The following is a 16,719-nucleotide window of genomic DNA, read 5'->3' on the forward strand; positions in this document are numbered from 1 at the left end:
AAAAAATTGGAAGCATCATTGTAGCATCTTTGTTGAGCTGTCCGCGGCCTCATCCGTCACAGTGTGGGCACCGCCCCACCACAAAAGGTTCCGCTCTTTGAAGCTCGATGCCATCGCTCTTCAGGGGCACCTGCTGATATTCAGATTGGTCGCTTGGTTGTCCATGATACCTCCTGTTGTTGAAGGAACATCACAGCGGGCCGGCTGGAGGGGCTGTATTCTCTTCCTGTGATGTCTGCGGAACCGCGATATGAAAAGCCATGGAAATTGAAATCCGCAGGCGTCGGATCATAATCGGCCTCCGGCGTTTAGCACTTCTCTGTAATAGGCAGAGAAGATGCTGAAAGCGGCGGTGGTGCTCCTGGAGTTTCTTTGAAATGTGTCACACAATAGACCCCAGGAAATTTGTTTCCTTTGCTCTTCACCGCTTGCAAACGACGCCAGAAATTGATGCAAGGGCCAATGTCGGATCGGCGTTAGGATGCACCGAGCCGGCACCACAGTAGACCTCCGGGGCTCTTAATACCCACTAAGCAGAGGTCTACAGAACCTGGGGCCTTGGAAGCTCAACAGAAAAGCTCTCTAATTGGTGTGCAGTCAGCGACCTCACTTGCTTATGCTTTGTGATCAGTATTAGATGCTTATGCCTCAGTTTCTGTGTGGAGTAAACTAGGAATTATGGTTGTGTCAAGCTATCTGGGGGTTTTATCGCCTTACTAAGAATGGGAATAACAAAGTGTCTTATGGAAATGGTAAAATGATTCTCAATTGTTGGTGATTATTTTAGATGCATTCCATGCCTTTGTTTTTTGGACTTTTTGTGCCACTACAGACAGGGACCAACCACATGCAAATCAGTCTTGGCAGTGAACCAAAGTGGCCTTGAACCCCAGATGTTTGGTTACATCCACTCAAACCTTAAACAAACGAAAGCCCAGATGTGTGAATACTTTCTGTTCTTCACCCTTGAGCTGCACTACAGTGTCTATGACCCTGGAAGCCACGTCAGGAGTCCCAAAGCCAGTGGAGCAGGTTATGTTATGTTATATATGTTGTTATGTTACGATTTCTTGTATAGCTCACCCGGGGGCATCTCAGCGCTTACCAAGGGGATTCCAAAAAGGGGAGCAGAGAAATGATTCTGTAAAAAACAAGTTTAAAACAGAAAAGTTTTTAATTGTTTCCTGAAAGACATATAGGAGGTGGATTTTCGCAGGGCCACGGGTAGCGAGTTCCAGTATTTAGGGGCAATATAAGAGAAAGCTCTGCCACCTGTGCGAGTTAACCGAATACGTGGGACCTTCTAGAGAGCTAAAGCATTTGATCTTAAATTGCATTCACGTATTTGTTTGAAGAGTTTGTTTTAAAGGTATCGTGGTCCCCCACCTTTAAGTGCTTTAAAGGAGAGACAACAGACCTTAGAAGTGGAGAAGTGTGGCTCAATGGTTAGAGCGGCAGACCCTGATGCAGAGGTCTGGCCCGGGACCAGGGTTCAATTCCTGCTTTGGCTGGTCTCGGCGGATCTTGGGCTCATAATTCCTCGGACCTGATTTCTTGCCTCGGTGCCTACTCTAATCATGGGTCCCACGCTGCAACTCTGGGCAATAGCTTGCTTAGTCTCCACAACGGCCCCCTACAGCGCCAGGGATGCCTGGTTGCACCCTGGGGATGCCCAGGAGTGGACATTTCACGGGGAAAAACCAGGAAGGGTTCCCTAGCGGTAAGAGTACAGCGCCAGGACACTCAGGAGTATCAGTGCACTTTACAAGTACGTCTGCATTTACATTTAAAGAAAGATCTTTTTACCACCGGCAACAAGTGCAGTTGTCTGAGCAAGGGGAGGGATGAGGATCCAGGGGGGCGATTTAGGACTATTCTTGCGGCGGTGTTCTGTATTACCTGAAGTTTAGCCAGAGTGGTAATGCCTCCTTCAGCCAACAGGGCATTTCCGTAGTCGAGCCGACTAATAACCATTGCCTGAACTACAGTTCTACGATGTTCAAGTGGTAGATAAGGAGAATTCTACGTAGTAGGCGCAGGCTATAATAACAAGACCCTGCGATGTTCTTAACGTTGTCTTTCATGGTAAATCTATACGCCTGCTACGCAGTCACAAAAGATGTCAACCTCAGTTTGAGGGAGCGCTCGCGAGAGGAGGCGGGTTGTTGGCGGTGCACAGGGATTCCCATGCTTGAGGGAAAAAGGAAATTAGGCAAGTGCTGATGAAAAAGAGTGTAGGAAGGGAGTCTGGGACTGAGGTTATAAAGAATGACCAGACCATAAAGAGTGAAAAAACAAGACATGCCAGGCCCGGCAGACGTAAGTAGGGGACCACCTGCTTGCGCAGCAAATGTGGATGTGGAGGTATTGCGCTAAGTGTGAAATGTAGGTTCTCTTCCTGCTCGTCGACGCCATACTCTGCCTTATTGCTTATTACATATCCTGAAAATATTGGATGCATTCGCCCCTCATGGACCTGCATTGGACACCCCTGAATTAATGCATTCTGGTTATTGCAATATTTCTCAAGTTTAATAGAACCCATTGAAGTGCACCCTTTATCAGGAGGCACTGACAGGCCTCAGCCGAGCCGCTCTCTGCCACCCTCCCCTCTGTTCCCCCTCTGTGCACTCGAGGCTTTCTCTCCTGGGCCCCGTGACTCTGAAGACAAACAGCAATCTCGGCGGCCCATAAAGCAGCCGATCAGTCAATATTTGCCGTCTTTATTAAATATGATTCGAAGAAACCTTCCTGCCGTCTGTGCTTGACGTGCAGAGCTCGTCGGTAGCACGTGGGCGTGCAGCAGGGCAACCACAGGCTCCAGCTGGGCCTGCCAGGGGGGGTTTACCTGCAGGGAGACACCATAAACATCTACCTGGCGGGTTTATATATCACCTATCTGTCTTACAGTTATTTTATGTATACATGTTATTGATCATTTAAAGTCAATGTTCATGTGATGGACCTAATGAAGATGAAACTCTGAGTTCCCCCTCATACCTGTGGGAAACATCCATCACAACGCATCTTTTACGACGCACTACCATTACAACGCAGGATTTACTACGCAAGTCACTACAACGACTTGCGCTGGAGGGCGCTGTAGGGTAGGGAATAGTTTAATTTACTATCCAAAACCTTCCCTACTATCCACGGGGACTGGAGTTGGAATAGTAAATTAAACTATTCCACTATCCAGCACCCCCCAACGCAAGTCGTTGTAACGACTTGCGTTGTAAAACCTGCGTTGTAAAGGCATGAGTAGTAAAAGCATGCGTTGTGATGACATACATCCATACCTGTAGCGTGCAGCCCACATACCTAACATATATCTGCAGCATGCGTCTAACCAGCTGAGCTACCACCCTGGACACCTTGATTTTAATTTGAGGTGTGCAAACGGTTTTACTTTGCCAGCAAAGTGTGCCGAATTGTAAAACGTTGTATCTGCAAAGTTTGGTAAAACTTTTCTGGGTAAGTGCAAAGTTTCTAGTTTCACCGGCTGCGGCCCTCCCAAGTCAGCAGACTTCTAGGCGCAGAACGTTCTAGAGCTTTTTTCTTAATGTAAGCTAAGATTTCATTACCATACCTAACTTAAATATCAATTTTATCTTTGGTTTTTTTTCCAATTAAAAATGATACATGTATCAGCAAGGAGCAATCAAAAAAGAGGCGGGCGGAGATCGCTGCCTGGAATACCAGCATACAATTCGCCCAGATGCATTGTGGTAAATGCAGTGCGTGATAACACTCACCTCATTTGAAAGTCTTTCGTTTTCGCCATTGTTAGTTGAGCCAGTGCTGTGTATCTCTAGACACGTGTCTCAGATTGTATGCCCTTTGTCAGTAGAGAGTTACCCTTTCAATTTTGGGGCGCTGGCGATGCTGCTCAGTTTTGCAAGGTTTCTGTACCACTCTGAGAGTGTTGGTGCATCCCTAAGAGCTCGTCAGCCCAACAACTCACCAAGGAGCAAGAAGTGAGTGCTACCATGAACTGCGTTTACCACAATGCATTTGGGCGCACTGTGTGCCGGTATGCCAGGCAATTGTGCTCCCTCCTGCCCTTTGGTGATTGGTCCCTTTGATTCATTGGGCTAATGAGCTCATTGGGATACACCTGTGCTCCCGGAGTGGTACAGAAACCTTCGACTGTGAGTAGCAGAGCCACCACCCCCAAATGTTACTCCCCGCAGAAGCAAAATATATCCTGAAACACGTGTCTTAGAGTTTCCCAGCACTGGCTGCACCAACAAGGGTAAATACTAAACACTTTCCACAAAAGTGAGCGTTCTTAGGCACTGCGCTCACCGCAATATACCTGGGAGAATTGTGTGCAGGCGTGATCCGAACTCATTCAACACGTCAGTGAGTCTGAAGTCATCTGAAGTAAAGTATCCGACCCAGTGGTATGGAAACTAAATGAATGCGAACATATGAGATGCCACCCTCCTGTCTGTACCAGGCTCACGTGATAAATCTTAGACGTGTGGCCTCCAGCCCTCCTCCTCAAGGTTTGGACGTGTGGTCTCCAGTAGGCCTGGGTGGTAAATTCCCTTCCGCTCGCGTAATTTGGGTAATTTCGCATTTCACAGAGAATGCGAAATTGCCCAAAATGCTGCGTTGCGCGACTCAGCGAAATTTTTTGCTTGTTTGCGTTCTCAAATGCGTGTTTGCGAGATATTTCCCCCGAGCACGCAAACAGCATTACGAACAGTAAAAAAGCATCACAAACAAGCAATTGCGCATGCTCACGGAATTTTCGTGTGTTCGCGGAGATTTTTTACCGTTTCGCGGAGATTTACGTAACGCGATTATGCAAATTCCGCCCACACCTAGTCTCCAGCCCTTTTCCTTAAGGTTTGGACGTGTGGTCTCCAGCCCTCTTCCTTAAGGTTATCATCTCAGAACCACTATCATCCCTGTCTCCTCAGCCTTGACCCAATCCACCAACTTATTTTACATCTTTCATTGTGCACTGGGACTCTCCCAGCAATGCCTCGTAATAACCATCCCTCCATTAGCTACAGCAGCGGCCCGTGCAGGTAAAGCGGTGAGGCCGAGGTGGGGGGGATTTCGACAGACAACGATGAGGGAAGATTAATTATTGATTTAATTTTCCCTCGTGGTCGTCTGTCGAATTAAAAAACCAGCCCCACTGGCCTACCGCTCTTACCTGCACGGGCTGCTGCTGCTTAGCTAACGAGTTTTAATAAGAATGCTTAAATATGCATCTTGGGCCCGATGTACGAAGTCATTACTGCTATAACTTCGGATTACAGCCAAAAATTACTTGATTTAAGCCTGGTAGGGAATCACGAAATTATACTTTGCCGGCATAAATCTATTTACGCCTTCATAGTGGTACACCGTAACTGCGTAGCATTAAACAGATGTAAATGCCAAATAAAGGATGGGGCGCGGTGGTAAAGAGGCTTTATGAATTTGTTACCATCCACAGCATCCATTTTTTGCGCCTTCACAAACTTTTACCCAACCCTTTGCCAACTTGAAACTATTATAAGATTTCCTAATGCAAAGGAGGAGTGTCATAAACCGGCTTCCATGATGAGATGGGCGTTGACACCTCGAAAGTCCATTTGGATGCAGGGAAAAGGATGTCTCAAAGGAGAAAACTTTTGGCAGTGAAGAAAAAAACTGTGACCACTGGACTGACTTTCCACAGTGTTGAATTGTATCTTGCATAGCAAACATGCCAACTGTTGAGTTGCTAAAGAGACTAAGAGTAGGAATTGAGTGGTAATCGTAATTTATGCAAAGTTTAACAAAATTAAAAAAAATGTTATCAGTTCTATGTTATTGATAAATAAACTATTTTACATTTACATTTTTAAATATATTTTAAATACTTTAAATTAACATTTTTTTATCAGTTCTATGTTATTGATAAATATTTAAACTATTTTACATTCACATTTTTAAATATATTTTAAATATGTAAAAAAAATAATAAACTTTAATAATTTCCATGCACTTTCCCAAAGGGATTGCTCTACCACTGTGGCAGCGAGCTCCGCCTACATGTAAAAAGTTACTAGTAGTTTGCACATTGTAAATTCAGTCTTAATTGTCTCCAACCTCTTAAGTGAGGGAATGCAGACGTGTAAGTTTGCACTTAGTTGTAAATCTACGCTCGGAAATGGTGAATAGCACAAAAGAGTTGATTTACAAAAAGGGGCAGGAGTAGATTTATAGGTTTAAATTTACCTTTGTGAATAGGACCCATTGAGTTAGGTAATGGACAAAGTGCCACTTGGAAAAAACATAGACCCTGGTTTAGAGGCGGGTCGAGATTCAGCTATTCTGTAAATTAACGGAGCTACGGCCCGCTAGCCGAATAGTTCCACATCTCATTTAGAGGATGAGAGATTGCAATGTTTCTGTGGGCGGAGCCTCTGATGTCAAAATTGGTAACCCAACAGCCCATCTACAAAGGCTGAAGTAAGGGCGGGGCAATCTCTGTTTATATTCCCGTCCTCTTCTGCCTTGCACAGCATGGCGGAATAGTGCAGGAAAAATAAATGAAATAATTAATTACAAATAATGTCAAGGACATTATGTTTTGTTTTTCACACACAAACTCATAGTTTGGGAGTTTGTTAATGGAAAATAAAAAGAATGCCGAGCGGGTCTCAACAACAATGGCGTCTGCTCAACATCCGACTTTGACTAAAGTGCATCCTCTGTGTATACGCTGGTTGGCCTCCCGTACCACACATCACTCTCCAAACATTAATACATTTGAGGTTATGTTTAACATCTTGTTGAATAGATCAGTTCGATTCAGTGGATGCATGCCTGTCAGAATATTCAATATATGGTTAAAATCATCAAAATTTTTGCAACCAGATGCTTTGTATTGTATTGGAATTTTTATATAGTGCTTACTACCCCTGATGAGGCGTCAAAGCACTTTTTTGACAAGGAGCATGCTACTCTGGAATCCAACATGATTAGTGGTGAATTAGTATAGTGAAATATGAAATTCATTTGAGCGGTGGATATTAGTCAGTTATTTGGATTGAGAAGGATAGCGGAGGGAGAGAAGAGGGAAAGGTTTGCATTTATGTGGTGCTTGCTACCCTGATGAGGTGTTCAAGCACTTTTCAGCGAGTAGCACGCTATTCCGAAACCCTAACAGTATTAGTGGGGATTTAGTCTTGGGAAATATGAAATTAATTTGAGCGGTGGACACAGGTCCACCAGCGTCAGGAAGAAAGAAGCGTCACCTGTGAAGGGAGGGAAATATCGACTGTATTTGGCCGGCCTACAAGCAAATATGCCTAAGATCGACCTTGTATTTGTGTCGACAGGGCCGGCGCTAGGCATGGGCAGCATGGGCGGCTGCCCAGGGCCCCGAGCTCAGCCCATCAACAGGGGGCCTCGCAAAAGTGTTTCCCTACCAGCCTAGCGCCTGTGGTGAGCACTGCGTGGCCCAGGGAAGGGCTGCCTCTCCTCTGGGCTTCGCAAGCATGTGTAAGAATAGGAGAAGAGGCCCCCCTCCCCTGTGCCTCGCAGCACTGGTTAATGGCTGTTAACCCCAGGGAGGGGGCCCCTTTTCCCCAGGGCTGTGCAGCCCACATGTAGTGCGAGGCCCATCTGCATTTGCAGCTTTGACCTGTAATTGGGGACAGGGTCGGATTCCGAAGGCAAGCAGTCGAGCATTGGCCGATAGGCCGGTGCTGAAAGGTGTGACATGTGGGCCGGTTGTTAAAGGGCCTCAACTTCATTCCTACCTCCCAGGCCATCACACTTCTGGCTTTTGTGTGCGGGGCGAAGGTGTTAAGTGTGGCAATCTGCCTTTATTGTGGCCAGGTGTTGCTCTAAGTGTTGTGTCATTCTCCCTCAGTCCCCCATTGGGGCTGCAAAGAAGTGTCTTGTCCGCTCCCCTGCCAGGCAATGGTGGGTGGGGGCAGGTGGGAGTATGCCGGGCCGTCACTGAGGGAGCAGGTTTTTGGGTATGGGCAATTGACACCTTAGCCTCCATCTTAGCTGCCAAGGTTTCAAATTGCTATGTGTGAAATTTTCATAATTCAGTGTCATTATGAGTGACCTTTCAACGACCATGAGTGACCCTTTCTAGTACGCAAAATCAAGCAACGATGACGAGGAAAACATATAAAATAACATGGGACCCAGCCCAAACAGGGTGTGTAAAGACCAAACTCAGGCACGAAAACACCATGGACATGCCTGGACATCTGTGTTGATGGGCAGGCCAGCAGAATTCTGTCTTCCAGCCTTTGGCGACTCGTACTGGGTCCCCTGGCTCCACCCTTGAAATTAATGATGCTGTTGTTTAGAGCATCAGTCTATCAAGGGCCTCTCTGCCACGTGGGACACAGCCCTGACAAACAACACACTCCTCCGGTGCCTACTGTTGCCAGGCAGGCGGGCCACCAGAAAAACAAAATACAGATTGCCAGCCTATGTGGTAGGACCCCCTCCCGGCTGGCAAACTCGGGGCCTCTGACATCACGTGAGTGACCTGGGCCAACTGGGAACGGGGACGCACCTATGTGAGAGAGGGCCCAACAACATAAACAGGTGTCATTTATATATACATTCGATCGGATCAATCCTCCTATGTCACTCTACAGAGTAACAACTTTAAAGTAACACCGGCAGGAACGACTGCAGCTACCTGATGTGATTGTGCGCTGCACTGCCACCATCACTGTCTATTACAAACACACACAGGCTCACAGTGCCTGGTACTTACGGTCTTGGGCCACGGCCGTAGATGAGGAGTCAGTACGGAGTCCGACTGTGGCGCATGCAGACAGTGACTCTGGTCTGCTTAGTGTACATCTGAAGGGCGTCGCTTCGCTATTTTAGGGCATTACTACACACCTATTCTTGAATTACTTTAACAGCAGGCACTTGCTCACTTTGTGAAAGGAGAGGAGCGGCAATTCAGCATGGGGCGCCTCGTGGCCGCAGCGACTTCCGCCGCAAATGTCATCTGCTCGGGCATACTTCAGTGACTCCACTAGGGCGGAGGAGCGTCACCCCACTGCTTTCTCGCAGAGCGAGAAGCAGAAATATAAAATGCAAAAACTACCATTTTATGTTTCTGCTACTCACACTGCGAGAAAGCAGAAGTGTTTGGTTGGGGGCCGGCGGGTCTGCTTTAGGGCAGGGGAGGAGTGCCTTGCCCCCTGCTAAGGGCCCTGACTGTTTGGTCGGCCCTCCGGGACCAACCTAACCAGTCATGCACACTCTGGCCTTTCTCCATGTAGGCACCAATGCACCCTACATGGAGAAAACGGCCTCCCCATAGGCGCTTGGCTGGTCGGCGTCCCAACCAATCACAATGCTGCCATTGGGGAGGGAGGCTGCCTGCTTCCTGTTCCTGCCAGAGGCAGGAAAAAAAGAGAGCAGGTCAGGAGCAGAGATGACACGAGACCTGGGAAGGTAAGTTTATTAAATTTTTTAAATAACCCCTGCGAGACCTCCCACCCGCGAGTCATGCTAGCCATGACTGGATTTTACATGCAAATTAGAGGGGCCTCACATCTTCCCTTTCGCCCGGGGCCCCAGAAGTTCTAGGACCGGCCCTGTGTGTCGACCAGGGGAATTGAGACCTTCCAACTCGCACGGTACCACCGTGTGTCACATGATATCGGCTTCCGTCACATGGTCACGTGACATCGCCCGGAGACCTCTGCATAGCATGTGTTTCCTGCTCGTGTCTGTAGCTTCTGCTCAGCCGATGTCCATTATGGGGTGTGACAATGTCCCAGGACCTCAGCCACAGACCGAGATGCTTCCAAGTTTTTTAGGGAGTTGGGGGAGGGTAAAAAGGATTTGAAACATTGCTTGTGCAAAGCCCCGCCCCTCCAGGGCCGCCCGCTACTCCTCCCACGAGGTGACAAACTTCAAGAACCTGGCAGTAAGTGCATTAACCCACATGAGTTTTTTAGGTGTTGTTGATGATGCTATGGCTTTGAGATTTCCATTTCCATTTTCTCTATTAAAGTGTCCTTTTTAATAACAGTCCCTCCAGCAATTCTGGCAAAAGAGGGAGGAATTGTGTGATACACAGAGGACCAGGGAGATGTTTATTTGTCACAAAATAAAATAAAGAACAGACATATGAGGGTCAAGTTAAAAAGAGAGTAAAAGTTAAGATAGCGTGGTTAAGCATGCACTGCGTGAAAAAAAACAAAATCAGTGCTTTAACAGGAAGGGGCGGGCAGGACGTGGCCGTCAGCAGGGGGAAGAAATCACAGGGCGCTCGTGCGGGGTGGTGCTGCGTGTGCTCGAGATGCAGAGTGACATTTCCAGATTGCTTGCAGGGGGGCAGGCGGCAGTTCCAGGTAATGGCTGTTCATTTCCTAACGAGGCGCCTGCGTCATGCTAATTGCAGCCATCCTGGGTAAGTGCAGCCGGGCTCCCGGGCTTCCAGCTCTGATTTCCTGCCCAGCAGGTGGAGGCATTACTGCCCAGCAGAGGCCCGCCTCCCTGCCCGAGAGCAGAGCCCGGCCTGCTTAACACGCGCTGGATTCAGACGGAGAAATGATGCCTCGGAGACCAGAGGGGCCATGTGAAATGGAAGCGCCTACAAAGAGAGAGAGGCGCTTCAAAGCACTTGGTGGTGGCTGAGCTTGGGTTGTGGGGTGAATGGGAGGCAAGGGGGTGAAGACAGAAGAGAGAAAGGCCTGTCGAGGGCAGTGCTTTAAATGCGCAAGTGCCCACAGGCACTTTAATTTGAAAGGGAGAGAGCTTGCACTTCTCAGCAGGATTCAGTACTTTTAATGGGAGAGTACCGCTACTTATCGGTAGCATATAGGTTCTACTTGATAGTAACCCTGGGCGAAGTAATATGCAACGCTCGCGTAGTTTGCGCTACTTCGCGAATTGCACGTAGCACAGTGCAAACACGCGTAGCGTGGGATAGCGGTAATTTTTTGCTTGCTCGTGGTCCTCTTCGTCAAGTTGGCGACCGCGAGCGAGCAAAATGACATCCCGGCGAGACTTTTTCCTCGTTTTCGATCAGCAACATCAAGTTGCTGATCACGAGCGTGGAAAATAAACCTGCCGGCGAGATTCTCAACGCGGGGTGGTCAGGTTTCTCATTGCGAGTGGTCGCGTATGCTCAGGACCACTCGCGATAAGAAACTACCAGTCCGCGTTGAGAAAGTTGCTGCTCGAGTAGAAATCTACTCGAGCGGCAGAAAACGACCGATTGCACACTATGCAGTTCGCGTAGTGCGAAGTCCACTTCGCGTAGCTACGAGCAGCGCTACTACGTGAGCTTCGCCCAGAGTTACTTGATAGTGAAAACCTGCATTTCTCGAATTCCATTTGAAGCACTGTTCTGGACACAATGATAGTGGAGAACAATTCTTGTAAATGAGTAAGTGCCGGGGCCCAAGGTTTTGCTCCGAAGCTCAAAACTGGCACTATCGAAGGTCAATGTGCCTAACACCAAGGCCGTGTAGTCTTGATTCCGCCTCATACCTCTTTCATCCACCACCAGACACTCCCTAAAATCTTTACTTCACGCTCGCAGGCTCTTTTACATTCCCACTTTCTCCGTTTGTCACAGTTTTCCTGTCCTTCTCTTCCTTCGCACCTTTTGTGTTTTTCTCTATCTTGCTCAGGATCAGAGTCTGTTGAGGAAAAATAAGTGCTGATCCCCAAAAATGAGGGCCGGTGGGCTCCACCTGCAAGCACCGGCTCAAATTATGCAATGGTGGGAAGCTTGTTTGAGTAGATGTGTCTTCTAGGCCTACCTAATGAACCTGGTCTGAGATGGTTCCAAGACATTCGTAGAGGGGCACTTGGTGGGAGAAGAAGTCTCCCCCGTAACTAATATGGTTTGAATGTATGGTGCAACCCCAGGCCCCTGTTTCAACACTGTTGTTTTTGGTCAGTAGTTGAATACAGTGGTTCTGATGCAGAAGAGACTTGACTCCAGGCGGATTTTATTGAAATTTGTGGTAGTGCACCGTTCAGTCAACTTTAACAAAAGGAGAATGCAGAGGTGAGAGAACCTGCAAGAATGAGATAAAGAGTCAGGAAGTGTAGGGGAAGAAAGAGGCGTGAGGTGGATTCAAGACCAGGCAGCCTCGGTATTCATGAGATAAAGAGACAGGAAGTGTAGGGGGTGGAAGAAAGAGGCGTGAGGTGGAATCAAGACCAGGCAGCCTCGGTATTCATGAGATAAAGAGACAGGAAGTGTAGGGGGTGGAAGAAAGAGGCGTGAGGTGGAATCAAGACCAGGCAGCCTCGGTATTCATGAGATAAAGAGACAGGAAGTGTAGGGGGTGGAAGAAAGAGGCGTGAGGTGGAATCAAGACCAGGCAGCCTCGGTATTCATGAGATAAAGAAACAGGAAGTGTAGGGGGTGGAAGAAAGAGGCATGAGGTGGAATCAAGACCAGGCAGCCTCGGTATTCATGAGATAAAGAGACAGGAAGTGTAGGGGGTAGAAGAAAGAGGCATGAGGTGGAATCAAGACCAGGCAGCCTCGGTATTCATGAGATAAAGAGACAGGAAGTGTAGGGGGTGGAAGAAAGAGGCATGAGGTGGAATCAAGACCAGGCAGCCTCAGTATTCATGGGATAAAGAGACAGGAAGTGTAGGGTGGTAGAAGAAAGAGGCATGAGGTGGAATCAAGACCAGGCAGCCTCGGTATTCATGAGATAAAGAGACAGGAAGTGTAGGGGGTGGAAGAAAGAGGCATGAGGTGGAATCAAGACCAGGCAGCCTCGGTATTCATGGGATAAAGAGACAGGAAGTGTAGGGTGGTAGAAGAAAGAGGCATGAGGTGGAATAAAGACCAGGCAGCCTCGGTGTTCCTTAGATAAAGAGACAGGAAGTGTAGGGGTTGGAAGAAAGAGGCATGAGGTGGAATCAAGACCAGGCATCCTCGGTATTCATGAGATAAAGAGACAGGAAGTGTAGGTGGTGGAAGAAAGAGGCATGAGGTGGAATCAAGACCAGGCAGCCTCGGTATTCATGAGATAAAGAGACAGGAAGTGTAGGCGGTGGAAGAAAGAGGCATGAGGTGGAATCAAGACCAGGCAGCCTCGGTATTCATGGGATAAAGAGACAGGAAGTGTAGGGTGGTAGAAGAAAGAGGCATGAGGTGGAATCAAGACCAGGCATCCTCGGTATTCATGAGATAAAGAGACAGGAAGTGTAGGTGGTGGAAGAAAGAGGCATGAGGTGGAATCAAGACCAGGCAGCCTCGGTATTCATGGGATAAAGAGACAGAAAATGTAGGGGGTGGAAGAAAGAGGCATGAGGTGGAATCAAGACCAGGCAGCCTCGGTATTCATGGGATAAAGTGACAGAAAATGTTGGGGGTGGAAGAAAGAGGCATGAGACGGAATCAAGACCAGACAGCCTCTGTATTCATGAGATAAAGAGACAGGAAGTGTAGGTGGTGGAAGAAAGAGGCATGAGGTGGAATCAAGACCAGGCAGCCTCGGTGTTCATTATATAAGGAAACAGAAAGTGTTGTGTGGTGAATAAACGGCATGTATAGGAAGTGTGGGGTGATCTAGCTAGCGTCTCGGTGTTCTTGATGTAAAGAGACACGAAGAGTAGACTGATAGAAGAAAGAGGTGTGAAGTGGGGTCAGAACCATAGAGCCTCTGTATGTGACAACCCCAGCCATATGAACTGCTAGTTGGGGAATGCCTATCACTAGATGTTCAGCACTCTAGAGGGGCGTGGCCTCAGGGAGTTGCCGGGGGGGGGGGGGGGCGGCTAGCTGTTCAGTGGCTGCCGAGTAGTGAATGTTTGCTCGCTGCTTCTCAGGGCTAAGCCTAGCAACAAGTGGTAGCAGGTAAAACTCTCTTACTCTGAGCCAGTGCTGTCCCCTGCCTGTGTGAAAGGCCAATTTATTCTCTAAAGCCAGATTTCCTGCCCTTCCTGGTCAGAAGTTCTGAAGGCACAAAATTGTTTCTTGTAGTGGGTGTGGAGGACGCACTTCACCTCTGGAAAAGTTGGGCAACTTTGACCAACTTTCTGAAGGGGGAAGATTTCTGATTTCAAGCGAAGAATTGAATATCATAAAATCTTTGTGCGCCTTTATCTTCTTAAAGCTTCCTAAGACACCCATGCTCTACAGATTCATAAAGCAAAAGAACCTTCCGAATCTATTTTTAAATTCCTGTTGACTCCATTTACCACAAATGTTTCAGTTTGACAAGCAACGGTGCATATGCCATTCACGGTGAACACATTGTGTTCTATACATACTGCACAGGGCTTTGGTTCAGCCATTGGCTCGAGACATTGCTTATCACATCTTGGATTAGCCCACTAGTCTTTAGTATTGAGCTGGGTCTGGTGGCTTTGAGGATTAATGCGCCCACTGAGGGGTTTGTGTTTGACCCAATGGTCGAAGGTTCAAATCCGGTGGGCTCCACTCAGCCTTTTATCCTTCTGAGGTCGATAAAATGAGTACAATTGATTTGGGTAACAATAAGCATCTGTTATTCAGTGCCAAGCGACCCTTGGGTGAATGTGTGCTTAACAAATACTCATGTTTTGCCATTGTTATGCTACCTTCTTTCTATTGGCTGTTTGAATCTCTCCTTCCACTTTCGTGGGGGACTATTTAATATCTGAGAGTACACTCTGTCATCACATATTACATTTTTAGTTTCATCCGTGCACTGTACACAAAGCTTCTTTTTTATTTGTTTCGCACTGCTGGAGGCATGCTTATTGCTTTAGGCAACGCCCGCGTGCAAACATCAAACCTATTGACTTTGCCAGTGTTTGTCTAAGGACTATAATGGGCACTTTAGTGCACCCAGCCGTGATACCGTCATAAGGTTTATTATGAGCTAACAGAGAGTGCACAGCAAAGACAGGAAGCACTGAAATCCTTTGAACTATTGTCACAGAGGAGGGGTCACGTGATTAAACGTGACTGCTTTCTGGGAGGCCACGTGCTGCTAATCACATAATCAGGAAGGATGATTCAGGGTGTCTTCAAATAAAAAAGGATTGGCAAATTTAAAACAATTTCTACTTTCAATCCCTTCCTCTATCAAAGCTTTATTTTACCTTCTTTGAAACAATGTAGCTTGTTTATACTGACTCCGGTTTCACACTTTCAATTTAGCCTTCTGTGCAGATCTTTTCAGATAATTAATATTGTCACTATGTGTGCGTGAAATTACAGTTTTAACTTTTTCTCGCAGCCTTCTAACAGTTATTTTGGAAATCTTTGAAATATGACAGTTGCAAAGTTTTACACTTTTCGTCATGTTTGCATGACTTTTCCACAATTTATGTTTCAACAGATAAACGTCCTGGAAAAATTGGCACACTTTAGTTATTGGGCATAGAAAAACCTTGCTTAAGGAAACTTGCAGGGGGAAATTTTGATACAATGTTTGAAAATCAGCTGGGCTCCTATAGTGTGAAAAATTCTCAACACGTGGTGACAATGATCTCACAAAGTGATACTTGGTAAGGATAAAGGCACATTTAAAAGTGGAAAAATTGCAAAACTTCAAGGGTGAAAAATAAAAAGACTTTTCACACTACTTCAAAAATCACACTCTGATTTATTGGTGTCTTGGACAAACCTGCCCATAAGAAAAGAAAACAAAGAGGGAGCAGACATCTTTGTCTTTTAGCTCAAGTGTTCTTTTGAAGGCCATCATTAACCCTCTTAGTGGGAAGTGGCCGAAACCTTAGCTTCAGCTAAAGAGGCTTTTGTCTTCTCATTTCCACCTTGGCATGGTACATCGAAGCTAGTCTTTTGTTGGCGAAGCGGAGTGCTTTCTTGACCTTATACCACGGATTGATCGGTTTTATTCGCGGTCCCTCTTCCATACGACGGCGGGTCTTTCTTCCTATAAGGGTGACATTTGAAAGCAAACCCGATAGGGACGGCGCATCAAGGCTTCCCAGATCTTTCGTACCATTCTAAAGGGTGGTGTCAGTGGCGTCGCGCCTCTGGTGACATGCCACTCTCCGTTAGCTGCCACCAGGCCCATGGTAGATGTGATAACCGGCAGAGCTCAGACTCAACTAACTGACAGCATTGATTTTAATGAGGTACCGCTGGGAGTCGGTCGGAGCGGCATTACCTCAAAAGTTCTCGAGTGCCGCACTCTATAAATCCAGTACTCTATAGTCTCTTCCAGAGTAATAGCGGCATTCGATGACATTTCATGGCAGCTGCTAATGACCATTGGGAACGGCCGCTGGGTTCGGACAAAGACATTAAACGAGCATCCCTTTGAGCTACTACGCGCACTTGACAGACTACTCTCGTGTATCAGAAAATCCCAGAGTGCATTTCTCTATAAGACGCATAGTGTTTTTTTAGGTCATGTCACAGTGTTAAAAATTAATTATCTTCATGGTCTATATGTTTATGTCAACATTTACAGTTTTTGGGTCTTTTAATTTCATGGATATGTGCTCTAGACAATGACCTTTAGTGATTGAATAACACCTGTCCATTTTTTTGCGGATCCCAATATGGCCCACAAGACATAACCATAGCAGGAGATAATTCTTTAATAAAATAATCAATGCACTCTGACTTTAGCTTTTAATCATCAAAGAACAGTTACAATCAGTGTTAAAGAATAATTGATTTTTTTTTCATTTATGTACCAAAATCTACAAAAACAATCCTCTTTTGTGCTTCAAAAATCATTATTATAATGATCCAAGTGAATCACAGTGATTTTATTGATTTCAGAAGGGTGAA

At 46.7% G+C, this 16,719-nt stretch overlaps 1 protein-coding gene across 5 annotated transcripts in view; it reads left to right on the plus strand.

The window, feature by feature from the left end:
* PDE4C (phosphodiesterase 4C) overlaps positions 1-16,719 on the plus strand; it is a 1,009,779-nt gene that overhangs the window by 200,991 nt on the left and 792,069 nt on the right. Inside the window, exon 1 of one of the 5 annotated variants that reach the window (XM_078670890.1) lies at positions 10,222-10,340. The exons of the other annotated variants lie outside the window; for them this stretch is intronic. The gene's annotated coding sequence lies outside the window, so the exon portion shown is untranslated. Of the gene's footprint in view, positions 1-10,221; positions 10,341-16,719 lie in introns of those variants that run through there. 5 annotated transcript variants of the gene reach the window in all.

Source organism: Lissotriton helveticus, chromosome 12, assembly GCF_964261635.1.
Source record: "Lissotriton helveticus chromosome 12, aLisHel1.1, whole genome shotgun sequence".
NCBI classification, from domain to species: domain Eukaryota; kingdom Metazoa; phylum Chordata; class Amphibia; order Caudata; family Salamandridae; genus Lissotriton; species Lissotriton helveticus.